This window comes from Ursus maritimus, unplaced genomic scaffold (genome assembly GCF_017311325.1).
Source record: "Ursus maritimus isolate PB19 unplaced genomic scaffold, ASM1731132v1 scaffold_25, whole genome shotgun sequence".
NCBI lineage: Eukaryota > Metazoa > Chordata > Mammalia > Carnivora > Ursidae > Ursus > Ursus maritimus.
In genome coordinates, this window is record NW_024425008.1 from 32,150,896 (window position 1) to 32,178,721 (window position 27,826).

The 27,826-nt window shown below is 36.2% G+C and overlaps 1 protein-coding gene across 4 annotated transcripts in view; it reads right to left on the bottom strand.

Moving 5' to 3' along the window:
* GPHN (gephyrin) overlaps positions 1-27,826 on the bottom strand; it is a 642,872-nt gene that overhangs the window by 121,750 nt on the left and 493,296 nt on the right. The window lies entirely within an intron of this gene.

Consider the following 27,826-nt stretch of genomic DNA (forward strand, 5'->3'; position numbering starts at 1 on the left):
TTTGGTTCTGATGAGGGAAATGTGAGATCCCAGCAGAACATCAAGGAGTGATTCCAGTATGTAACAACAAGAGGAGTTTGGAGTTTGGGAGAGAAGGTTTTTCATCTTGTGTGATTCACATTCTATACCTAGCGAACAGTAACACCCCATTTCCTCCTCCTTTCGGCCCCTGGCAACACCATTCTGTTTTCTGATCCTATGAGTTTGATTATTTTAGATACCTCAGATAAGCTGAGTTATGCAGTATTTGCCTTTTGCAACAGGTTTATTTCATTTCGCATAATGTCTTAAGGTTCATTCATGTTCTAGTGCATGACAGGATTTCCTTCTTTTTTAAAGGCTGAGCTGAGTAATATTCCATTATATATATGTATTCATTCATCTGTGGATGGATATTTAGGCTGCAGAAGCTATTGTGAATACTGCTGCAATGCACATGGATATGCAGTCATCTCTTTGAGATCTGTTCTCAATTCTTTTGGATACATACTCAGAAGTAGGACTGCTGGATCGTCTTGCAGTTTTATTGTTAATTTTTTGAGGAACTTCCTTACAGTTTTCCCTACTAGTTGCACCATTTTACAATCCCATCAATAGTACACAAGCATTCTGATTTCTCCACATCCTTACCAACACTTGTTATTTCTGTTTTTGTTTTTGTAGTGGCAGTTCTGATTTGCATTTCCCTTATGATTAGTGATATTGAACATCCTTTCACATGTTCAGTGGCATCTGTATATCTTTGGAAAAATGTATATTCAAGTCCTTTGTCCACTTTTTAATTGCTTTTTGTTGTTGTTGAATTGTAGGAATTCCTTCTATATACCAGAGATTAACTCATTATCTGATATATGGTGTGCAAATATTTTGTCCCACTCTATAGATTGCTTTTTCATTCTGTTGACTGTGTACTTTGCTATGCAGAAGTTTTTAAAATTTAATATAATCCCATTTGTCTATATTTGCTTTAGTTGCTGTTTTTGTGTCATATCATTGCCCATTCCAATGTCATGAAGCTTTCCCCGTGGGTTTTCTTCTAGTTTTATAGCTTCAGGTCTTATGTTTAGGTCTTTAACCCATTTCGAGTTAATTTTGGTATATAGTATAAGATTAAGGGTCCATCTTTAATTTTTTTTTGCATGTGGATATCCACTTTTTCCAACACCACTTGTTGAAGAGACTATCCTTTCCCCGTTGTGTAGTTTTGGCACCCTTGCCAAAGATCATCTGACCCTATATGTGACAGTTTATATCTGGGCTTTCTATTCTGTTCCATTCATCTGTATGTTTGTTTTTACGTCAGAACCACACTGTTTTGATTAATGTATCTTTGTAGTATGTTTGAAATCAGAAAATGTGAGCCCTGCAGTTTTGTTTTTTCTCAACACTATTTTAGCTATTTAAAGTCCTTTGATTTTTTTTTCACTGAATTTTAAAATGGTTTTTCTATTTCTGAAAAAAAATGTCATTGGGATTTTGATAGGGAGTACACTGAATCTTTAGAATATTAACAATATTAAGTCTTCCAATTAATGAACAAAGGGATGTTTTCCCATTTATTTGTGTCTTTTAGAATTTCTTTCAGCAATATTTTATAGTTTCAGTGCACAAGTCTTTCGCCTCCTTGTTTAATGTATTCCTGAGTATTTTATTTTTTGATACTATTGAAATGGGGTTTTCTTAATTCCTTTTGGATTGTTCATTGTTAGCATATAGAAACACAATTGATTTTTGATTATTGAGTTTATATTCTGCAACTTTGCTGAATTCTTTCATTCTGACAGTGTGTGTGTGTGTGTGTGTGTGTGTGTGTGTGTGTATGTGTGTGTGCAATCTTTAGGGTTTTCTACATATAAGATTGTGTCATGTGTGAACAGAGATCATTTTACTTCTTTTCCAGTTTAGATATCTTTTATTTGCTTTTCTTGCCTAACAGCTCTGACTAGAACTTCCAGTATCTTATTGAATAGAAGTGAGAGTGGGTACTCCTGTCTTGTTTGTGATTATAAAGGAAAACCTTTAAGTTTTCTACTGTTGTGTATAATTTACCTGTGGGCTTTTCATATATAACTTCTGTTGAGGCAATTCCCTTCTATTCCTATTTGGTGAGTGTTTTTCTCAAGAAAGGGTATTGAATTTCTGCATCTATTAAGATGATCATGTGATTTTTGCTCTGTTCTGTTAATGTGGTGTATTCTGTTTGTTGACTTTTGTATGTTGAACTATTCTTGCATCCCAGGGATACATCTCACTTGTTCATGGTGTATAATCTTTTTAATGTGCTGTTGAATTTGGTTTTCTAGTATTTTGCTGAGGATTTTTGCATCTACATTCATAAGAGATACTGGACTGTAGTTTTCTCATAATATCATTGTCTGGCTCAGGGTAATGATAGCCTCTGAAATGAATTAGTAAGTGTTCTCTTTTCTTCAATATTTTGGAAGAGTCTGAGAAGAACTGGCATTAATTCTTCTTTAATTGTTTGGTAGAATTCTACAGTGAAGTCATCTGGTTCTGGGCTTCTTGGTGGGAAGCTTTTGGTTACTGATTCAGTCTCCTTGCTAGTTGTTAGGTCTGTTTGGATTTTCTATTTATGCATGATTCAGTCTTGGTAGAACGTATGTTTCTAGAAGTTTATCCATTTCTTCTAGGCTATTCAATTTGCTGCAGTATAATTATTCAAAATAGTCTCATAATCTTTTTTTATTTTTGTGGCATCAGTTGTAATGTCTTCGTTTTCATTTCTAATTTTAGTAATTGAGTCTTCCTCTTATTCTCAGTCTAGCTAAGGGTTTGTCAAATTAGCTAAGTTTTAAAAATAACAACTCTTCATTTTGTTGATTTCTTCTATTGTTTTTCTATTCTCTATTTCATTTATTTCTGCTCTAATATGTATTATTTTCTTCCTTCTACTAAATTGGGGATTAGTTCTTTGAAACGTACAGTTAGGATGTTGATTTCAGATCTTTCTTCTATTTTAATGCAAGCATTTACTGTTATAAACTTCCCTGTGTTATTGTTTTTGCTGCATCCCAAAAATTTTAGTGTTTTGTTTGTTTTTCTTTAGTCTCAAGATATTTTCTAATTTCCTTGTGATTTCTTCTTTGACTCATTGGTTGTTCAAGAGTGTGTAATTTCCACATATTTGTGATTTTTCTAATTTTCCTATTGTTATTGATTTCTAGTTTCATTGTTTTGTTGTTGGAAAAGATACTTGGCAGATTCAACTTTCTTAAATTTGTTAAGGCTTTTTTTTGTGTGTGTGGTCTAACATTTGATCTATCCTGGAGAACGTTCTGTGAATAGGTAGGAGCAGAATATGTATTCTGCTGCTGATGGGTGCAGTGTTCTGTGTATGTCTGTTGGGTCTAATCGTTTTATAATGTTGTTTAGTCTTCTGTTCCCTTACTGATTTTGTTTGATTATTCTATCTGTCATTAAAACTGGTGTATCGAGTTATACTATTACTGTGTTATTATTTCTTCCTTCAATTCTATCCATATTTGCTTTGTATTTTTGGGTACTCTGATGTTAGGTGCTTATGTACTTATAATTGTTACATCTTTCATTGTTAGGGAATTGACTCTTTTATCATTATATAACATCCTTCTTTGTTTCTTGTAACAGTTGTTTTTGACTTAAAGTATATTTTGTCTGATGTAAGTATGGCCACTCCTGCTCTCTTTTGGTTACCATTTACATGGAATAATGTTTTCCATCCTTACACTTTCAGCCTATGTGTGTCTTTGTATCTAAGGTGAGTCTCTTGTAGTTGCATCTTATTTTTTTTTTAAATCCATTCAGCCACTCTACGTCTTCTGATGGGGGAATTTAATCCATTTACATCTAAAGTTAGTACTAATAGGGAAGGACATACTATTACCATTTTAAAAATTGTTTTTCTTGTCTTATAGTTATTTGTCCCTCTTTTCCATTCTTGATGCTTTCCTTCGTGTTTCATTGATTTTTTGTATTGACCTTTGATTTCTTATTTCTTTCTTTGTATATTCTGTAGGTATTTTGTGTGTGTGTGAGGTTTCCTTGGAACTTATATAAAACATCTTGTAGTTACAACAATCTATTTCATGCTCATAATAACTTCAATCATATACAAAAACTCTACTCTTTTATATATTCCCATTCCCATTTTATATTAATTGATGTCACAAATCACTCTTTATACACCGTGTATACATTAACATAGTCTTAAAGTTATTTTTTATGACTTTATCTTTTAAATTCTATACCAAAATTAAAAGTGCTTTATATACCACTATTACAGTATTTTAGAATTCTGGATTTGTCTATATATTTACCTTTGCTGGTGAGTTTTATATTTTAATATGCATTTGTGTTGCTGTCTGATGTCCTTTTGTTTCAATTTGCAGGAGTAACTTTAGCATTTCTTGTAAGGCAGGTCTAGTGGCGATAAACTCCTTAGCTTTTGCTTATCTGTGGAAGTCCTTATTTCTCTCTCATTTCTGAGGGACAGTTTTGCTGGAAATAGTATTCTTGGTTGACTGTCTTTTTCTTTCAGGACTTTGAATATATCATCCTACTCCCCTCTGGCCCATAAGGTTTCTGCTAAGAAAGCCACTGATAATGGGATGAAAGCTTCTTTAAATACAAGTTGTTCTTGCTGCTTTCAAGATTTATTTATCTTTGACTTTTGACAGTTTGTCATGTGCCTTGGTGTGGGCCTCTTTGGATTCATCCTCTGTTTGGAATATTTTGAGCTTCCTGAATTTTGATGTCCATTTATTTCCTTAGATTTGGGTAGTTTTCAGCCATTATTTCTTCATATAAGCTCTCCCTTTCTCTCTTCTCCTCTGGAACTCTCATGATGCATATATTGGTTTGCTTAATGTTGTCCTATAAATTCCTCAAGCTTTCTTCACTTGTCTTCTTTTTTTTTTCTCCCTTTTCTTCTCTGACTTGATTTCAAATGATCTTTCTTCAAGTTCTTTCTTTTGCTTGGTTAAGCCTGCTGTTAAATGCTTCTAGTGAATTTTTCAGGTCAGTTATTCTTCAGTTCCACAATTTCTGTTTGGTTCTTTTTTAATAGTTTCTATGTCTTTGTTGATATTCTCATTTTGTTCATGCATTGTTCTCCTGATTTTGCATAGCTGTCTATCTGTATTCTCCTGTAGATCATTTAGCTTCAAGAAAATTACTTCCAATTCTGTGTTAGGAAATTCACAGATTTCAGTTTCTTTGGGGTTGGTTTCTGGAGATTTATTTGTTCATTTTTTTTAAAAAAGATTTTATTTATCTGAGAGAGAGACAGAGAGACCATGAGCAGGGGGAGAGGCAAAGGGAGAGGGAGAGGGACAAGCAGACTCCCCACTGAGTGGAGAGCCCAACACAGGGCTCGATCCCAGGACCCTGAGATCATGACCTGAGCCAAAGTCAGACACTTAACCAACTGAGCCACCGATTTTTGTTCATTTGATTGAGCCATATTTCTTTGTTTCTTCATGTACCTTGTGATTTTTTTCTTCTGAGTTTTATGCATATCGGGAAAATAGCCATATCTCCCAGTCCTTATAGATTGACTTTGTACAGAGGAAGACTTTCACCAAACAGTCCAGCTAGAGATTCTGAGGGTTTCATGACTTCTCTTGGCTATGCATGTAATTTTCTACTTACATGAGAGGTTTGTTGGTTTCTTTTTCAGGAGTCCATTGTCTCTTGTTTCCTTTGGTATCTGCCTGTGGCACTGCAATCTCTCTGGTGCTGCAGCAGCAAGCCACCTACTCTCCTTTAATCTCAGTGGCCCCTTGGCAACCAAAGTATGCCAACTCAAGCACTCTAAGTCAAGCGAGACAGAAACCAATCCTTTGGATAGGCCTCCTTCCCTACCTCTAAACTGGACTGCTGCATATACATGCTGCACTCTTTTCTCTTCTACCTAAGGAATAAGCTGGGAGCTGGGGGCCTTCTCCCCAAACAGTGAGCCATGTCAGCTTCTGTACTATTTCGGGCACTCCAATGTCACTGCAAGCAGCCACTGCTCTCACTTGCTTTCAGTGGCCCCCAAGCATGCAAACTATGCTGGTTTCATCAGCACTCCAAGTCAGATGAGACAAACCAGTTCCTTGGGCAGCCTTCAAAAAACTCAAACATTGGATGCTTATTCCACTCTTCTCTCTCCTTTTCCCTCCAGTGAGAGGTTGCAAGCTGGGTATTCTCTGATGATCATAGTGAGCTGTGCTGAATGAGTGGGAGCAGAGATCATAGGTAAAGTGAAAAGACTCTTCTTTCTCATTTTAATACACCTTTGCTTGGCTTCTTCTTGGCTTTGCACTCACCTGCGGTGTGCAATTTATTAACTGGTTTGTGGAGTTCTCACAAAGGTATTTTGCTCCATATACTGTTGTTAAGTTGGTGTGTCTGTGGAGAAAAGAGGTGTGGGACTTCCTATTCCATGATTTATTAACTTAATGTTTTTAGCTATACCAGATAAAATACTGACAAGAGGCTAAAAAGATTGACTAAAAGTAATAAATGAGTCACAATGTTTCATATGAAATAAGACAAGATCAAATTTAAATTGAAGGTAAATACTGCCTATGAAATTATTAGGTTTCACAAATAAAAGAAAAATATTTGAGAACTTGGTAAATAAATGACATGAAGATATATGAAAAAATCTGATTTATTTAGGAGATTAGATGAGAAAGTTGAGAAAGGCAGTCTTATAAATAGTACCTCAATAAATATTTATGGAAGTGAATTGCTAATTATCTTTAGTTATATAAAGAAAAATTGAATAAGTGATGATAAGCAGTTGTTGTCTAATCCAGTAAGTGCCAATCAAGAGGGTAAGGGATTAGATCACAGTGGGAGAGAATTAGGAAAAATTTTCTAAAAATAGGAACTACAAGAAATTAACATACTTCTTCAAGGACTATTTCATAATTCTCTTAAGAGTTTCTTCTCGTAAAAAAAAAACTTATTAAAAAAAATTTTTTTTTCTTTAGGGGGAGTGGTGAGGGGCAGAGGGAGAGGAAGAGAGAGAATCCCAAGCAGGCTCCACACCCAGCACAGAGCCTTGGGGGGGCTCGATCCCACAATCCCGATCATGACCTGAGCCAAAATCAAGTACTGGTCACTCAACTGATTGAGCCACCCAGGCACCCCCAAAACTTCATGTTTTTGGTACAAGAAATTTAACTAGAAGACTTATCTATCTAGGATAAATTGAAAAGCATCAGACTAGAACCAAAAAGTACGATAATATACTTTAGACAAAAGGTTCTGAATCTGGTGACAGTAGTGACAACGAATGAATAATAAGTGCCAGAATGAAACATGAAATAATTTAAACAGAATAGTACTGGTAACAAAAACATTAATGCTTTTGCTAATGTTTATTGTTTTCCTTCTCTGCTCCCATTCTCTTTTCTTACTCTGGATGTTCTATTGTCACTTCTTTGCTCTGCTTGCCCAAGGTTTTCCTTTCATTTATTTACTCACTCACCCATTCATCCCATTTATTGAGAGATCCTGGGAAAAGTATGAGTGAGCAAGATAGATGAGTTACTGCAAGGAGCTTAGGATGGAGTGGACGGAATAAGCAGAGAAGGCAGAAAAGCACTGTACTGTAAATGGGCTTTCAATAAAATAAGAGAACTATAGAGTACTAGAGGAGAACATAAGAGGGACACTGCTCAGATTTGGAAGGTGACAAAGCCTTTTTCTTAATAGCTTCTTCTGTTTATATTTCCTTAATTTCCATAATTTTTGCTTAATATGTCCTTAATATTTTATTGGGTTTGTCTGTTTACTTATTTTAGAGGGGGAGAGAGAGACAGAGACAGCAGAACCATAAAAATCATAAGTTCGGTCGATTAGTATAAGACTAGCAAACTTTTACACATAAAGTGGGAAAAGCAAAGTCTTAAAGAAAGTTAGGAGCTGCAGATAAACTAAATACCTAAAATTTTTCACTTAACAGTTCTGGTAAGAATTTTAATATTTAATGAATATTTATCTCATCTGCATCCCACTGAACCCTGTTCTATTACATAATGTGTGTCTCCAATAAAATAGAATTGTCTTCAAGTATGCTACCCAGAGCAATCTACACTTTCAATGCTATCCCGATCAAAATACCGAGAACGTTTTTCAAAGAACTGGAACAAATAGTCCTTAAATTTGTATGGAACCAGAAAAGACCCCGAATCTCCAAGGAACTGTTGAAAAGGAAAAACAAAGCTGGGGGCATCACAATGCCGGATTTCGAGCTGTACTACAAAGCTGTGATCACAAAGACAGCATGGTACTGGCACAAAAACAGACACATAGACCAATGGAACAGAATAGAGAGCCCAGAAATGGACCCTCAGCTCTTTGGGCAACTAATATTTGATAAAGCAGGAAAAAACACCCAGTGGGAAAAAGACAGTCTCTTCAATAAATGGTGCTGGGAAAATTGGACAGCTACATGCAAAAGAATGAAACTTGACCACTATCTCACACCATACACAAAAATAAACTCCAAATGGATGAAAGACCTCGATGTGAGACAGGAATCCATCAAAATTCTAGAGGAGAACATAGGCAGCAACCTCTACGACATCGGCCAAAGCAACCTTTTTCATGATACATCCCCAAAGGCAAGAGAAACAAAAGATAAAATGAATTTATGGGACTTCATCAAGATTAAAAGTTTCTGCACAGCCAAGGAAACAGTCAGAAAAACTAAGAGGCAGCCCACGGAATGGGAGAAGATATTTGCAAATGACACTACAGATAAAGGACTGGTATCCAAGATCTACAAAGAACTTCTCAAACTCAATACACGAGAAACAAATAAACAAATCAAAAAATGGGCAGAAGATATGAACAGACACTTTTCCAATGAAGACATACAAATGGCTAACAGACACATGAAAAAATGTTCAAAATCATTAGCCATCAAGGAAATTCAAATCAAAACCACACTGAGATACCACCTTACGCCAGTTAGAATGGCAAAAATAGACAAGGCAAGAAACAACAATTGTTGGAGAGGATGTGGAGAAAGGGGATCCCTCCTACATTGTTGGTGGGAATGCAAGTTGTTGCAACCACTCTGGAAAACAGTGTGGAGGTCCCTTAAAAGTTAAAAAATTGAGCTACCCTATGATCCCTCATTGCACTACTGGGTGTTTACCCCAAAAGACGAAGCGTAGTGAAGAGAGAGAGCCATATGCAGCCCAATGTTCATAGCAGCACAATGTCCACAATAGTTCGTGGAAGGAGGCCGAGATGCCCTTCAACAGACGACTGGATTAAGAAGTTGTGGTCCATTATAAATGGAATATTACTCAGCAATCAGAAAGACGAGTTCTCAACATGTGCTACAACATGGACGGCACTGGAGGAGATAATGCTTAGTGAAATAAGTCAAGCAGAGAAAGACAACTATCATATGATTTCTCTCATCTATGGAACATAAGAACTAGAATGATCAGTAGGGGAAGAAAGGGATAAAGAAAGGGGGGGTAATCAGAAGGGGGAATGAAACATGAGAGACTATGGACTATGAGAAACAAACTGAGGGCTACAGAGGGGAGGGGGGTGGGGGAATGGGATAGACCGGTGATGGGTAGTAAGGAGGGCACATATTGCATGGTGCACTGGGTGTTATACGCAACTAATGAATCATCGAGCCTTACATCGAAAACCGGGGATGTACTGTATGGTGACTAACATAATATAATAAAAAATCATTATTAAAAAAAAAAAAAAGAAAAAAAAAGAATTGTCTTCAAGTAAACATGTCCTTAAGATAAAATTATAATTATTTTTAAAGATTTTATTTATTTATTTGACAGAGAGAGAGACAGCCAGCGAGAGAGGGAACACAAGCAGGGGAGTGGGAGAGGAAGCAGGCTCCCAGCAGAGGAGCCCGATGTGGGGCTGGATCCCAGAATGCCAGGATCACGCCCTGAGCCGAAGGCAGAGAGTTAACGACTGAGCCACCCAGGTGCCCCAAGATAAAATTATTTTAAAATTAAAAGTCCATTAGAGACCTCAGATAAATGTGCTATTCTTCGAGAACTGGCAAAACAACCTGGAAAAAGAGTGGTTTGAAAAGGAAAGCAATGCTGAGTCAGTTTTGAAATCCAGCCATGGGAAATCCCTTTCTTGAACAGTGTCTCAACTGAATCATTATTCTAGTTTCTTGCTGCTAAAGTAATAAAATCTCTTAATTCATTCAAAGGTGAAAGTCAATTCTGTTTTTATATAACCCAAAACCTGAAGCCTCTATTTTACTTACTATATAGTTTGTTCAAATAAGAATCTCCAGAAATTAGCATACAATTTTATACATAGTTAAATGAAGAAGGATGCCTTCTTTTAGGCACCAAGTTAGGGTACTGATAAATTATTTTGCATTCTAGGGATATTTCTGCCTAGATAACTACTGTTGGCTATTACATTACAGTCAGAATTGAAATGACTTTACTATTCAATGTCTCTATCAACACAACTTTATTAATCCAGAAAACTATTGCCTGGGAGGATAAAACTTGCAAAAATTTTTATTATTAATTCTAGGAACTTCCTGAAAGACTCATTAAATCCTAAATAGCATCAAAGATAGCTTACATACCAAGACGTTTTTAAACCCTCACCCTTGAATCCTTGCATTGGAGGTGGCTTGAGTACTGCTGTGGTAACAGGCCTTTCTCAGGGAGTGAGGCATGCTATGGGCTGGTCTCCACGCTTCTCACCGCTGGGGACTGGACTACTGCAGGGCACCAGTGGCCTGGCCTGTCTGGCCCTGGGACAGGCTGGAGAAGTGGGAGGAGGGGCAGCTGTGAGGTGAGGGGTACCTGGTGTCTGGCACAGCAAATCATACTAGTTCCAAGTTGGACACTAATACGCTGGTTTCACCTCTGAGGCAAGAAAATGCAAAAGACATCTGTGTAATAAAAATTCCTCCAGACATCGAGCCTTACATCGGAAACCGGGGATGTACTGTATGGTGACTAACATAATATAATAAAAATCATTATAAATAAAAAAAAAATAAAAAAAAAATTCCTCCAGAGATGAAATATACAGATTACTTTGTGACTGAGAGTGGAATCTCTACCAGATACATAGCCTACTTCATTGTGAAAACATACAAATACCCAAAATATAAATGTGAGCCTCACATTAACATCTAAAGGAAGACAGACTGGAAGACTTAATATTGTTAAGATGGCAATACTACCCAAAGCAATCTATAGATTCACAGTTATACCTATCAAAATCCTGATGGCTTTTCCCCCCCTTTTTCCCCCAGAAATGTAAAAGTCAATCCTCAAATTCATATGGAATAGCCTCTAAGAGTTAAAACAATATTAAAAAAGGACAAAGTTGGAGGACTCTCACTTCCCAATTTCAAAAGTTACTACAAAACTACAGTAATCAAAACAGTACAGTACTAGTGTAAGGATAGTAATACAGATCAATGGAATAAAATTGAGAGTCCAGAAATGAATCAATATATTTATAGTAAATTGATTTTTGACATGGGTGCCAAGTCTTTTCAATAAATGGCACTGGGACAATTGGATATCTATGTGTGAAAGAATGAAGTAACTCAAAATGAATCAATGACCTAAATATAATAGCTAAAACCATATAACTCTTAAAAGAAAACATAGGAGTAAAGCATCATGACCTTGGATTTGGCAATGATTTCTCAAATAGGATACCAAAAACATAAGTAACAAAAGAAAACTTAAACTGAACTTCATTAAAATTAAAAACTTTTGTGCAAAGGACATTATCAAGAAAGTAAAAAGACAACCTTGAGAATGGGAGAATATATTTGCAAATAATATATCTGATGAGGGTCTAGAACCTAGAATATATCAGGAACTTTTACAATCAACAGCAAAAAGACAAACCAACCAATTAGAAATTGGGCAAAGAATTTGAATAGGCATTTCTCCAAAGAAGATACACAAATGGCCAACAAGCATATGAAAAGATCCTCCACATGATTACTCATTAGGGAAATGAAAATCAAAACCACAATGAGATAACACTTCCCTTCTACTTGAATGGTTGTTAAGAAAAAAAAAGTCAAGTTTGGGCATGGATGTGGAAAAAGGGATTCTTGGATATTGCTGTTGAGAATGTAGAATGGTTTAGTACTGTGGAAAATAGTTCAGCAGTTCTTCAGAAAGTTGAACATAGAATTACAAATATGACCAGCAATTCCACCTTCTAGGTAAATACCCAAAAGAACTGAAAACAGGTACTGAAACAAATACATGTACAGGTATGTTCACAGCAGCACCATTCACGATAGTCAAAACGTAAAACATCTAAATGTCCATCAACTGACCAATGCATAAACAAAATGTGATATATATACATAATAGAATATTATGCAGCCATAAGAAGGAATTAAATACTGATACATTCTACACCATGGAGCTAAGCAAAAGCAGCTAGACAAAATCATCACATATTATATTTATATGGAATTGTATGATTCCATTTTGTAAAAAATCATCTCAAATAGACAAATCTTTAGAGAAAGAAAGCAGACTGGTAGTTGCTGGGAGCTGGGGGCAGTGGAGAGTGGAGAGTAAGTGCTTAATAGGTATGGAATTTCCTTTTCATGTGATGCAAATGTTTTGGAACTAGATAGAGGTGGTGGTTGCACAACACTGTAAATGTACTAAATACCACTGACTTACTTACTTTAAAAATGCTTTATTTTATGTGAATTTCACCTCAATTAAAAAAGACTGAAAGAAAGGACACTGATGACTGGCTCTGTGTGGACTTTGGCCGCTGCAGTAACTCATTTTATGTTTTAGAAACCAGAGAAACCTATTAATTAAAGAACTTATACACCCTGTATTCCTAGGACAGTTAGTTTAGATAGCATCTGAAACACTACCTGAAGACTTCATTCTTAGAACAGAAGATGATATGTCATATCTGACTCCAGTGGAATTTGAGTAAGAATGAAGTGAAATGAACTGCTTTAGTCATTTCGGATTTGGAATGACTTGCTTCTCTGAAAAACACAGCTCCTTATCTCTGCCTAGTTGTTTAGGCAATCCTTCTCTACTTTTTGGTTATGCATGCTGATGCCTGAAGACTGTAGCTAAATGAGCTACCAAAAATCAATGTGTTCAAATCACAATTTTAATGCGTCTTTATTCCTGGGGATCCCTGCAGGGTTTCCTGGAGTTAGCACTGGCCCTTTGTTCAACTTGAGCTTTGCTTGGGTTTTAATTGATTTTGCATACATGCAAATGTTATTCTGTAGAATAAGGCCAAAATTAAAAAAAACACACACACACACCACACACACACACACACACACACACACACTCCTTGCCTTGCGATGTGCATTCTAAACTATTTTATCATGATTTTACCCAGTTCTAATCAAACTGCCATGATGAGAAACTCAACTTAAGCCTAGCTTCAAAATATCATAAACACCTCAAAAGTGAACTCACACTGAAATGCTACCAAGACTCTGTTAAGGCAGAGCTCCCCTCTACTATGAAAACTTATTTGTGGGGAGCCAGCAAAATCATAGAGGCCGTAGGGAGACCCAGTCAAGACTGATCTTCTCAACAACGTCCAAGACCCTTGATTTGATAAGAGCAAGCTTCTCTGAGGCCCTCTGAGCCTCGGGCTTGGGGAATGGGAGTGTCTCTAATTACTATAGTGAGATAAGTAAGTCTCACATTAGCTGGAACTGTTGCTTTTTCTTTGAGCTCTCCAATTGCTAAGTTTGTCTCCCAAGAATAAAAAAGCTTTTATCCTTGCTGGAAATACATCTTATCTCCAACAACGTTACTGTCTGTCTTGTCTATTCTTGTCATTTTTGGTTTGTTTTTTGTTATACCTCTGTAAAGGGACAATTCATGTGGAAAAAGATGGATATAGGTCCCAATAAATCTATTTTGCAAACTGGCCTCAGGAATTGAAAGGGTCAGGTCTCTATTAAAGTGCTGTCCTTTGGATAACTTTGCCCAGGGTCAACATCTGAGAATTTTCACTCTTCTTGTTTTGTTAGTGACAGTATGGCTATTGGAGAAAACTCTCCTTTAAACCTTTCCATGTTCTGGAACTATAAATATGTCAGTTTGTAGTGTGACAACCCAGCCATTAGGTTGGGAAGCCTGATGCATGAGGTGCCCAAGAAACACTCTTGGCTGGCCTACTCTATTCACAGTTTCTTAAGTTTGTCTTAGGCTAAATCTAAATCTATGTCCCTTCTAGACCAGACTCCTACTTCTTCCAGGTAGTTATGCTATAACCCAAATTTGTGCACTGATCTTTAATTTCACCAAGGATAATTTAGAGTTATAGTGGCACTCTGGGGAACTTTCAATTTAAACAAAATTATTTGAGAGGCACTACAGAACAAAAAGGAACAAAATTCCAAACATCCAATGGGATGGATTTTTTCATTATATGAGGAAACATCCAAATAAATTCAGATTCCAAAACTGCTTCCAAGAAATTCCTTGACGACGGTAAAATAAAAATGTGAAAACTTTTAAATAATGCCTCTTCAAATCCTCTGAAACCACATCTTGAGCTTAGTGGATTTTATCCTACTATTTCTCTTTCTCCATCCTATACTACTCCATTTCCTTCTGCTCCATCTCTCCCTCTGCTCCACTCCTTTTCGCTTTTGGCTGGCCAGAAACTTCCAAAGCTCAGTCACCTCTTAAACTTCATTCAGAACAGAAAAAAGCTCCCTATGGTTGATTTTAAGCCCCATTCTTCCTCCAATTTGAGAGTCATCAATGATTTTCCAAAGCCTAGAAAGGATAGCACTGGGTGTTACATGTAAGTGATGAAAATTCCACTCCTGAAACCAACAGTACACTATATCTCAACTAACTAGAATTTAAATAAAAATTTGAAAAAAGAAAACAAACAAACAAACCACTAAGACTAAAAAAGGAGAGAATGAAATTTGAAGAGAAAGAATAATTTTAAGAATATATAATCCAGGGCTTCCATATCTGAAACAATTAGCTCATATGCAGTAGAAGTTTGAGATGCAAAAAATTCCATAGGAAAGGTAGAAATGGAAGAACCTGAATCACATAAGAAACCAGAGGGGTTTAGAAAAACTACAGAAGTTGGTCAAGGTCTTTTGGAGGTTTCCTGAGAAAGTAGATTGGACTCTGATTCAGTATTAACAGCAAAGAAAGGATGAGAACATTGGAGACTTCAGGGAGAGGCTCTTTAACACCTTTAGACAGCACTCAGGAATAGACCTTAAAGCAGATGTGACTCCTAACTCTCTCCTAGTTTTTTTGTAAACTCTTAAGACAAAAATAGAGGATTCTGTATGTAAGCAAAAAACTAATAAGGAAAATAATAACATTGCCAGACTTCTAGCACCTTGCAGAATATTGAGAGTTTTATAACAACCACCTCAATAAATTGATGGACTTACAGATAAAACAGCTAGACTCTTATCAGGGTCAGTAAATCCTGAAAGAAGGAATCTTCTGATAAAGATACTTATAAATACTATATAGAAAAAGGACATTGAAAAAAATAACTATTTTATCTTAGTTAAGAAACTAAAGGAAAAAAATGAAGTGAGTTAAGGAAGGTGCTCTGAGGGAGAAGTGAGTGCCTCATTTTTTGTTCTACCCTTAAAATCTGAGAGAGAAATTTCTCTAAATATTCAACAAGCTCACAATTTTTTTTTTTGTTAATACAGGCATACAATATCAACCTTAAACTATACCACTGTTACACGATTTCTCCGTTGCAGTAAAAAACTACTTATTGGTAGGTATCTCTAATAATCCTGATAGTTCCATTTATAACTGTGCCCCTTAGATATTTAACAGAGGAATATTCTTCCCTCCTCTGTGATAACTGCTAACTTGATAGGAGCGTACTGTATAGATAAAAGACTGGTATCCAAGATCTACAAAGAACTTCTCAAACTCAATACACGAGAAACAAATAAACAAATCATAAAATGGGCAGAAGATACGAACAGACAATTTTCCAATGAAGACATACAAATGTCTAACAGACACATGAAAAAAATGTTCAAAATCATTAGCCATCAGGAAAATTCAAATCAAAACCACACTAAGATACCACCTTATGCCAGTTAGAATGGCAAAAATTGACAAGGCAAGAAACAACAATTGTTGGAGAGGATGTGGAGACAGGGGATCCCTCCTACGTTGTTGGTGGGAATGCAAGTTGGTACAGCCACTCTGGAAAACAGTGTGGCGGTCCCTTAAAAAGTTAAAAATTGAGCTACCCTATGATCCAGCCATTGCACTACTGGGTATTTACCCCAAAGATACAGACATAGTGAAGAGAAGGGCCATATGCACCCCAATGTTCATAGCAGCACATAGCTAAATCGTGGAAGGAACCGAGATGCCCTTCAACAGATGACTGGATTAAGAAGATGTGGTCCATATATACAATGGAATATTACTCAGCCATCAGAAAGAACGATTTCTCAACATTTGCTGCAACATGGACGGCACTGGAGGAGATAATGCTGAGTGAAATAAGTCAAAGACAGAAAGACAATTATCATATGGTTTCTCTCATCTATGGAACATAAGAACTAGGAAGATTGGTAGGAGAAGAAAGGGATAAAGAAAGGGGGGGTAATCAGAAGGGGGAATGAAGCATGAGAAACTGGACTCTGAGAAACAAACTGAGGGCTTCAGAGGGGAGGGGGGTGGGAGAATGGGATAGGCTGGTGATGGGTAGTAAGGAGGGCACGTATTGCATGGTGCACTGGGTGTTATACAGAACTAATGAATCATCGAACTTTACATAAAAAAATAAATAAAAATAAAAAATTAAAATAAATAAATCCTTAAAAATAAATAAAATTAAAAAAAAAGGAGTGTACTGTATAAATGAAATTGCTAGATTAAATATTCTCCTGATGGTTTCTTCCTTGAAGTACCCGAGGACTCCCCTATTTGTAATGAGATTATAGCTAATTTGGATATTGACTTACCAGTACCTTTGTGTCTAAATCAACTCGAAATGGAAAATCTCAAGGAAATGCCAGAACTTTTTCACTTTGTGGGCAAAAATTCAACTTATAAGGATTACTGGGGCTGAACATATAAAGATTCAAATCGACCATCTAAACCTCTACCCCAAATTACAAAATACTCTCTTAAACCAGAAGCTAAAGAAGCACTAAAATTACTAGGTGAAAGTAAATAGAGAAAAGATTCAAAATATATTGTACTTACTCTTTTTTTTTAAGATTTATTTATTTGAGAGAGAGCAAGCGAGCGTGTGTGCGAGAGAGAGAGAGAGAGAGAGAGAGAGCATGAGCAGGAGGCGCAGAGGGAGAGGGAGAGAGAACCCCAAGCAGACTCTGCACTGAGCACAGAGCCCAATGTGGGGCCAGATTCCACCACCCTGAGATTAGGAACTGAATTGAAACCAAGAGTTGAATGCCCAACCAACTTGGCCACCCAGCACCCCATGTTTTACTTATTCTTATAACATTTCTATCCTCCCAATCAAAAAGCCCAGTGGGTGGAGATACAGATTTGTTCAGTGTATCAGGCCTATAATAGAAAGTCATATCCCACTTTTATATAGTACCAATCCCCAAATCTCTTTTATCTTCACTGCCTCCTGAGGCTGCATATTTGATGGTGTTACGTTATATTTTCTTTAATGACCCTTTGGGTCAAAACAGTCAATATTTGCCTTCTCCTAAGAAAATCAACAATATACCTGGACTGTTAAGTTCCAGGGGTTTCCTGAAACACTCTCCTACTGTCACAAGTCCTCAATCAGGACGTAAAGGACTGTATTTCCCTGGGATTCTACTCTTATTCAATATGTGGGTAACTTTTTGTTGTGTTCTAAAGATGGAGTGAGCTCTAAGACTGATTCCATCTGTCTACTTAAACTGTTTTAACTCACAAAGAGACTAAACTTTCCAAAGAGAAGTTACAATTTTGTCTAAGGTCATTTGTCTAGAATATGCTTTACCTCAAGGCAGCAAATTTCCTACTCCTGGCAGAGTATGGACTTTAAAAAACTTTCCCATGACAGTATCTAAGAGATAATTAAAAGGATTCCTGAGTCTCACAGACTTACTGCAGGCAGTAAGTTTTCAACTTTTCTGAAATTGCCATGCCAAAATAAGACTTAACCAAGTTCTTGGAAACTGAACCTCTTCCTTGGGTGCCAAACATGAATACAGGGCTTTTGTGAGTTAAAATTACGTCTTAAATAACTTCCCACCTTATTATCATAAAAGTTCATCCCTAGAATATGATCCTTTGCCAGAGGCAAATCTGCCCAGGTGAAAGAACTCAAGTGAGCACAATGGAGGTTTCAGTTAGCTACAGATAAGAGCGTTAATATATGCACTAATAGTAGATTTGCTTTTGGGTTACTCCATGATTTTGAAACACTTTGGAAACAAGGTGGATTTTTGACCTCAACAGGAATCCCAATTAAGAATGGTTAGCAATTCATAGAACTTTTAAGTGCTCTAATGCTTCCTGAGGAAGTGGATATTATAAAACAGGAGCTCAACAAAAGGAGGTAATAATATAGAGGCTAAAGGAAATGCTTTGTTAATCATGCCAGACCAAGTTAGAATACCCCAAGCGACCAAATCTTTGGTTTAAAAGCAAAGAGAGTTCAAAGCCTCTATTACAAAATGCCAGCAATCAGCTCCAGAGTCAGAAAAGAGGTACTAGGAGAATTCTGAATGTAAACTGACTACTGGCTATTTAGTAGCATTGAACGACCTCAAATAGAATCTTGTAAAAATTTTACATGAAATTATCCACCAGTGAAAGAATAAATTTGCCAATGTACATAATTAATATTGATGGGAAAGCTTTACTATATTTCATCTGTCACCAACATAATCCTGATAAAAATTAAGGGTGGAACATGGACAAAAGCCCAAACCTCAGGGCCCCCTTTTAAAGACTTTCAAATGGATCATGTAATAACACTACTCTCTATAGTAGGTTTTGTATATGTCTTGGTCATTTTTTGCTTGTTCTTGGGATGTTTGAAGACTTTTCTTGACAGAGAGCTACAACCCTAACAGTAGCAAAATTTTCTTGATTTTGTGTTCCCGTCCTGGGGAATACCGACCTCTCTAGTAATGGAGGCATCCATTTTACTGGGCCTATTACTAAAGAGTGTCACAAAGCCCTGCCACTTTGTAAAAAACTTTGTCAGTCTCACCCTCAATCTTCAGGAAAGGTAGAGAGAACAAACATAATTTTGAAAATTAAATTAAATTCTTAAAAGGCTCTTGAACTTCTATGGCTTAAGGTATTATCCTTAATGCCAATGAGATCAAGTATTCCTGGGGTTCATCAGCTATCCCCCATGAATTAGTAACAGGCCAGTCCATATATCTAGGATTATATACCTTTGATTCTAAATTCCACACTTGTAAGCAGATAGAGCTAAATATTGCATGGGATTATTCTTGCTATCCACCAAGCCTCATAAATAGGTATGAGCTGCCTTTCCTCAATACCCTTCTAAACAACCCTTGCATGACCTAAAACCCAGGGACATGGTCTTTTTTGTTAGAGACATCAGAGAAAGAGAGCTCCGAGGCCCATTGGAAAGGACCTTATAAGGTACTGTTAGCAATGAGCACAGCAATAGAACCCCAAAGATTCAATCCCTGTATTCATGTCTTGAAGAGGAATAATACATTCTTGAATTTACGGAAGATCTTAAGCTGGGGTGTTTTTAGGAACCCTGTAGAAGCAGACAGTCCTCTGAAAGAGACATCTTCTACGCAAGACCTTTGACCACATGAAATGCAGAGACCTTCTACCCAAGAGTCACAGAACAAGACAACTAATTGCCAGGCTTTAACGTGTGTTCTCTGGTTCTTTATTTTCATTGTTGTCCCCCACCAACTTCCCCTCCCCAGTTTAAGGGTGCCATCTATATTGCTCTATTCTTAATATTGCTCTTTCTTCCTTAATTATTCATTGGTATGCATCTAGTACCCAGCTATTATTTATTTGTAAACTAGCTAAACATATACCAAACTGGTTTTATACACATTTTTCTTTGGTAGCCACCCAGGTTTTTTTGGTTCCACATCCTTGTAATGAATCAGTTGCCTTCCTGGGTAACTGGACTCAACTATTAGGTGACTTTTTTAGATGACAAACTATATAATAGGTTAGACAAATGGAAATCCAAAACTCCCTGTAGATCATACCCAAATGAGAAGGTTCTCAGGGATTTTTTGGTGGGAACTAGCTTTTGTAACCAAACTTTAACAGAAATAGAACTTGCAAAAGAACTAGGAAACAATGATGTATTATTTGGAGGCTGCCTCACTTTTATACATCCTACAAGTAAGGCACTATATAAATCTCCTTTATTTTAGCTCTACAAATACTCTCAATACTTTATATTTTATTGTTGGCACCAATTTACTCCTGACTAGTTGTTCAATATGTTATAACATATTTGCTAAGCACAGAGGGGTATTTTGACCAAAATTAGATCATTGGGTGCCACCCAATGACTGGTACTGCATTTGTGGTACAAAAGCTGGCTGACTAACTGCAAACAGGACAGGAACTTACTATCTTGGTAGATTGATGGCTGCCTTCAGTAAAGTCCCCATCATCATTCACAGTCCATTTTAGCCCATCTATCTCTTTTCTCAGAAAAAAAGATTATTGGATAACTTAATTTTGAAAAATGTAGAAAAAGTGGGTTTTAGGAGTCAAAATCCTCCATACTGTTTATTCATAGTGGCTGTACCAATTTACAATCCTACGAACAGTACACGTGCGTTCCCTTTTCTCCACATTCTCTCCAGCATTTGTTATGACTTATCTTTTTGATGGTGAACATTCTAACAGGCATGAGGTGATATCTCATTGTGGTCTTGAATATTTTTCCTTAAGATTACTAAATGTTGAGTGACTTTTCATGTACCTGTTGGCCCTTTGTATATCTTCTTTGGAAAAATGTTTATTCAGGTTCTCTGCCCATTTAAAAAATTGGATTATTATTGTTGTTATTTTTGTATTAAGTTGCACGAGTTCTTTATATATTCTGGATATTAACCCCTTATGAGATATATGGTTTTCAATTTTTTTCCCTATTCCATATGTTGTCTTTTCATTTTGTTGATAGTTTCTTTTGCTGTGCAGAACATTTTGAGTTCGATGTCCCATTTAAAAAATTTTTAAAAAAATTTTTGTTGCTTATCCTTAGGGGGCATATCCAAAAAAATCATTGCCAAGACTCATGTAAAGGAGCTTTTTTCCTATATTTTCCTCTTGGAGTTTCATGGTTTCAGGTCTTACATTTAAGTCTTTAATCCATTTTGAGTTAATTTTTGTAAGTGCTTTAAGACAGGTGTCAAGTTTCATTCTTTTTTTACATGTGAATATTCAATTTTCTCAGCACCATTTATCTCAAAAGACTGTCTTTTCTCTACTGAGTATTCTTGACTCCCTTGTTAAATATTAATGGACTATATATGCATGGGTTTATTTCTAGGCTCTTGTTTCTGTTTCACTGGTCTGTTTTAATGTCAGTACCACACTGCTTTGATTAACATAGTTTTCTAATACAGCTTGAAATCAGGAAGTGATGCCTCCCTCTTTGTTCTTTCTCAGGATAGCTTTGGTTATTTGGGGTCTTTTGTGGTTCCATATACATTTTAGAATTTTGTTTTCTACTCTAAAAAATTCCACGGGAATCTTGATTGAGATTGCACTGAATCTACAGATCACTATCGGCAGTATGGATACTTATATCAGTTCTTCCACTCCATGATCATGCGTTACCTTTCCATTTATCTGTATCTTCTTCAATTTCTTTCAACAATGTATTATAATTTTCAGTATAGAGATCTTTCACCTCCTTGGTGAAAACTGATTTCAGCTAAATTTATTATTAAATATTTTATTTTATTTTTTTTGATGCTAGTATAAATGGGATTATTTTTTTTCCAGATAATTCATTGTTATTATTTAGAAATACTACTAAGTTTTGTAAGTTAATTTTGTACCTTAACAACTTTCCTGATCATTGATTATTTCTAAAAGTCTTTAGGATTTTCTAAATATAAAATCATGTCATCTGCAAATAGGGACAATTTTATTGCTTTTCCAATTCTGATGTTTTTTATTTATTTTTCTTGCCTGATTGCTCTGGTCAGGACTTCCAGTACTATCTTGAGTAAGAGTGGTGAGTGTGGGCACCCTTGTCTTGTTCCTGAGCTTAGAGGAAAAATTTTCAACATTTTACCACTGAGTGTGATGTTAGCTGTGGGGCTGTCATTAATGACTTTTATTATGCTGAGGTAAGTTCCTTCTATACCTAATTCATTAAGAATTTTTTTTTTTAAATCATGAATGGATGTTGAATTTTGTCAAATGCTTTTTCTGTGTCTATTGAGATGATCATGTTCTTTTTTCTCTTTTATTCTATTAAACTATCATATTTATTTATTTGTGTGTATTGACCAATGCTTGCATTCCAGGGATAAAACCCACTTGATATGCTGAATGATTTTTTTACTGTGCTGCTGAATTCAGTTTGCAGTATTTTACTGAAAATTTCTGCATCTATATTCACTAGGGATTTTGGCCTGTAGTTTTCTTTTCTTGTAGCATCTTTTCCTGGCTCTGTTATTAGAGTAATCTTGGCCTTGTAAAATGAGTTTGGGAGTGTCCCCTTTTCTTCAGTTTCTTGGATGAGTTTGAGAAGGATTGGCATTAATTTTTCTTTTTTCTTTTAAAGGTATTTTTTTTAAAGATTTTATTTTATTTATTTGACAGAGAGAGAGACAGCCAGCGAGAGAGGGAACACAAGCAGGGGGAGTGGGAGAGGAAGAAGCAGGCTCCCAGTGGAGGAGCCTGATGCAGGGCTCGATCCCATAATGCTGGGATCACGCCCTGAGCCGAAGGCAGACGCCCAACAACTGAGCCACCCAGGCGCCCTGGCATTAATTTTTCTTTAAAGATTTGGTAAAAGTTACCAGTGAAACCATCTGGTGCTGTTTTTTCTTTGTTGGGAGATTTTTGATTACTGATTCAATTTCCCGACTAGTAATCAGTATGGTCAGATCTTCTATTTCATGTTTCAGTCTTGGTAGGTTGTTTGTTTCTAAGAATTTTTTCATTATCTCCTAGGTTGTCTACTTTGTTGGGTGTATAGTTGTTCTCGGCTTAATTTTTATCTCCTGGCTAAGAAAAAGGACTACAAACTCTGATCATAATTCTCACATTTGTGCAGCAGGATTCAGATATATGATCTTCCCAATCCTAAATGCTGCTATACAGTTGCTATCTCATCAAATGGTTCAATAAATGGCCATCCAACAACAACAACAAACACAGGAAAACTTGACACTTATGAAGACTGAAACAACTTCTTTAGATAGTTGATTTACTATTGTAATTCCTTAGTGAAGGTCTGTGTTGATTAATTGATCACACCCTCAGATGTCAGGCTGAAGACTGGCCATGAGGAGAACCTTGATACCTGAAACCACCTATAACCACACAACTTACTGTCTTATTAGCATAACGTTACTATCCCATTGTCTTTATTAACATGACTTCACTATTCCAGAAAACTTTCCATTACAAGGCAGAAGTTGTAAATAACTTATACTCACTCTAGAATCTTCTTAAATAGAAAGTATCAAAAGACAATTTACACACCAAGACTCTCAGAATCTCTTGCCTTGCTGTGTCCTTGATTCCTAGATGATTATATATGATCTCTATTTAATTTTAATTAAGCTCCATATTAAAAGATCTGCTTTAAATCAAACTTCAAAATCTCATAAACACCCTGAGTTTGCCTTTCCTTTTCTGAGAAAGTTTTAGTTGAGACTATTAACTTTATTGTAGTGGTATTTTCCCATACCATATATGATATAAAAATTTATAAGAAATATATATTTGGTCATTCAGACAAAATATATTTCTCAGATATATTTGGTCTTCATCCACAGTTCCTAAAAATACCTCAGAGCCTTAAGATGAAATGAGTATCTTATTATTAATGATGGTGACTTTTGGACCTCACCCAAGGGCAGGGGACTGACTGCCAGGAGGATCAACCATGTGATTGGAGGGTTGGAACTTTGAGTTCCACCCCTCAACCTCTGGGGAGGGAGAGGGCTTGCAGGTTGAATTAGCCAGTTGCCAATGACTTAGTGAATCATGACTATGTAATGAAGTCTCCATTAAAAACCCAAGAAGAAGAACTTTTTGGCCCTTCTTTTATGGAGAGCTTCCATGCTTGGGGAACCAGAATGCTTCTGGGTGCCACTGAGCCAGGCCCCAGGCTCCAGAAGGGCAGAAGCTCCTTTGTTCCAGGCCCTGCCCTGTGTTTCTCTTCATCCGGCTGTTGATTTGTGTCCTTTATCAGGTCTTTTAATAAATTGGTAAGTGAAAGTGTTTCCCTGAGTTCTGCAAGCCACTCTAGAAAATTAATAGAACCTAAGGAGGAGGTTGCTGGAACCTTTAACCTGTAGCTGGTTGGTCAGAGGCACAAGTAACAGCCTGGGGCTTGTGACTGGCATCTGAAGTGGAATATGGAAGGCAGTTTTGTAGGACTGAATCCTTAACCTGTGGACTCTGATGCTATTTCTGGGTAGATAGTGTCAGAATTGAGTTGAATTCTTGGACATTCTGCTGGTGTCTGAGAACTGCTTGGTGTTGTGTGTGTGGGGGACACCACCATCAAGTTTGAATTGGGCTGGGAACCCTAAAAGACCACAGGAAGAATAACTCAGGTTTATTATCAACAGGTTGTTTTGGTAATTTTTTTGAGGAGCCAAAGGAAAGTTATCTCTTACACTTAGAAAAACATTACCGAAGTTAACTCCTCCTTGGACAATTCCAGATGAACTCCAAGTTCTAAATTTTAGAAGTTAAGTATAACTCTTTTCCTTTCTCTAGGATCTATTGATGTTTTGTTTTGACAAATTTCCATATATGCTAAAAAATAAGTTGATTACAGGTATACCTTGTTTTATTGCATTTCACTTTATTGTGCTTTGCAGATATTGTGGGTTTTTTTTTTAACAAACTGAAAATATATAGCAACTCTGCATCAATCGAGTCTATTAGCACCATTTTTCCAACAGCATTTGCTCACTTCATGTCTCTGTTTTACATTTTGGTAATTATTTCAATATTTCAAACTTTTTCATCATTATTATATTTGTTATGGTGATCTGTGATCAGTGATTGCAACTTGCTGAAAGCATAGAGGATGGTTAGCATTTTTTAGCAATAAAGTACTTTTTGATTAAGGTATATACATTCTTTTTTAGACATAAAGCTATTGCACACTTACTATGCTACAGTGTAGTATAAACATAACTTTTATATGCACTGGGAAACAAAAAAATACATTTGATTCACTTTATTGTGATGTTCACTTTATTGTGGTAGTCTGGGACCAACCCTGCATTATCTCCGAGGCATGCTTGTACAATTTTCTTTACCTTGGCTACATTTTGGAAATGTTTTCCTTAAGAATAGTTAATTCAGTAAATAAATGAAAAAACGATTAAAGAAGAAGGGACAGGATGGGTATACAAGAAGAATTAGTTATAGTTACCTTTCCTAGGGGGAATTCATAGAACATGTCACAGAGTAGCTCACACTTGAACTGAGTCTTGAAGTGTAAGTAAGAATTTTCTAGCTCAACATCACTCATCATCAGTGAAATACAAATCAAAACGATTATGAGATATCACTTCACACCTATTGGAATGGCTAAAATTAACAACACAAGAAACAACAGTGAGGATACGGAGAAAGGGGAACCCTCTTTCACTGTTGGGAATACAAACTGGTGCAGCCACACTGGAAAACAGTATGGAGCTTCCTCAAAAAGTTAAAAATAGAGCTACCCTATGGCCCCCCAATTGCCTTATTAGGTATTTAATCAAAGGATACAAAAATACTGATTCGAAGGGACACATGCACCCTGATGTTTATAGCAGCATTATCTACAATAGCTAAATTATGGAAAGAGCCCAAATGTCCATTGACTGATGAATGGATAAAGAATATGAATGGATAAAGAAAACACAATGGAATATTACTTAGCCATCAAAAAGAATGAAATCTTGCCTTTGCAATGACATGGATGGAGCTAGAGTGTAGTATGCTAAGTGAAATAAGTTAGTCAGAGAAAGACGATTATCATATGATCTCACTCATGTGTGGAATTTAAGAAACAAAACAGATGAAAATAGGAGAAGGAGAGGGGAGAGAGGGAGGCAAACCATAAGAAACTCTTAAGTAGAGAGAACAAACTGAGGGTTGATAGAGGGGAATTTGGTGGGGTACAGCCTAAATGGATGATGGGTCTTAAGGAGGGCATTTGTTGTGATGAGCACTGGGTGTTATATGTAAGTGATGAATCACTAAATTCTACTTCTGAAACCAATATTACCCTATGTTAACTAACTAGAATTTAAATAAGAACTTGAAACAAACATACAAACAAAAATGGTGTTTGTATATATACATGTATAAAATTGAGATGCTTAGGAAAAAAGGTCTGTGGCACCACAGACCAAACTGAAAATACTGGTTGCCTATAGTGGGAAGGGTGATATTCTGGGATGGGCAGATAAAGAGGAAATTTATACTTAGTCTCTATATTTCTGTATTATTTGGCTCTTCTATAAGAATTTGTTTATGCATCATTACAAAATAAAACATGTTTGAAAAGAAAAAAAAAAGAATTTTCTAGGAAAACAAGGGGAATAGATAATTTATACAGTGGGGGAAAGGGTCCAAAAGAATAGAGGCAGAACACAGCACTGAAAGAATGAGGAACTGTTAACAGGATCTACATGACTGCAACATTAATAGTTCATGGCAAAGGAAGAAACTAAGGGTGATTAAAGTAGACTAGATAAGCAATGAGATACTGAAGTTAAGAAGTTCGGAGGCAGAACAGCTCATGGTGATGAAAGAGTCCTTGGGTGTGGCTAGGGGCATGTGTATGAGTTATTAAAGTGGTGTCGAAAGGAAAGACCTTAAACTTACAGAGAGGCTACAATGTTGGATGGCTCTTGACATGGATCTAAATGGCTCTATGGACCATGCACATGACTATTTCATCATAAGAAAATACGATCAGGGAAACCTAGACAACTGTGATGTCCATCCAAAGTGGTTAACAGTCTACAAGCCAGTAAGAACATAACTGAAATGAAAGACAGTGCTAATAACACAAAGATCCATGATAAAGGTGTAAGAGGATTCAAAGAAATCTGTTGTCACTAAGAAATTATTTTTGTTCCTAATCATCATAATCACTATCAATGATCCATCATCATCTCAGGATTAACAATAAATGGAAATCATACAGTAATCATCACAAAATGTCATTTTTAAAGTTCACTTATCTGTATTGTTTTATTTTAGTGAATATTCTGTCATTACTCCCATGACTCAGGTTTCTCAATTTAGGTCTTAGTAAGGGATTACAGAATGTTACATCTCTGGGATTGAAGAACCTCCCTCAGATTCACATGTCTGTCAAATATTGCGGAAACTTACACTAGTATAGTTAAACATGTTTGTTTGAATTTACTTTTATACAACTCTAACGTAAAGATCCTGGGCACACAATTGCAGTGTGCTTGTCTACCAACTCAAGGTTTCAAGCTAACATAATAGATGCACAACACAGAAATAGGAAAAATTAACAGTAAAGAAAATAAAACAAATTTTTATCTCTTTGAAGTTCTCCAATTACTTTTGTGATTGTTAAGTAATACAGACATTCTACTGGAAATATAAATCAT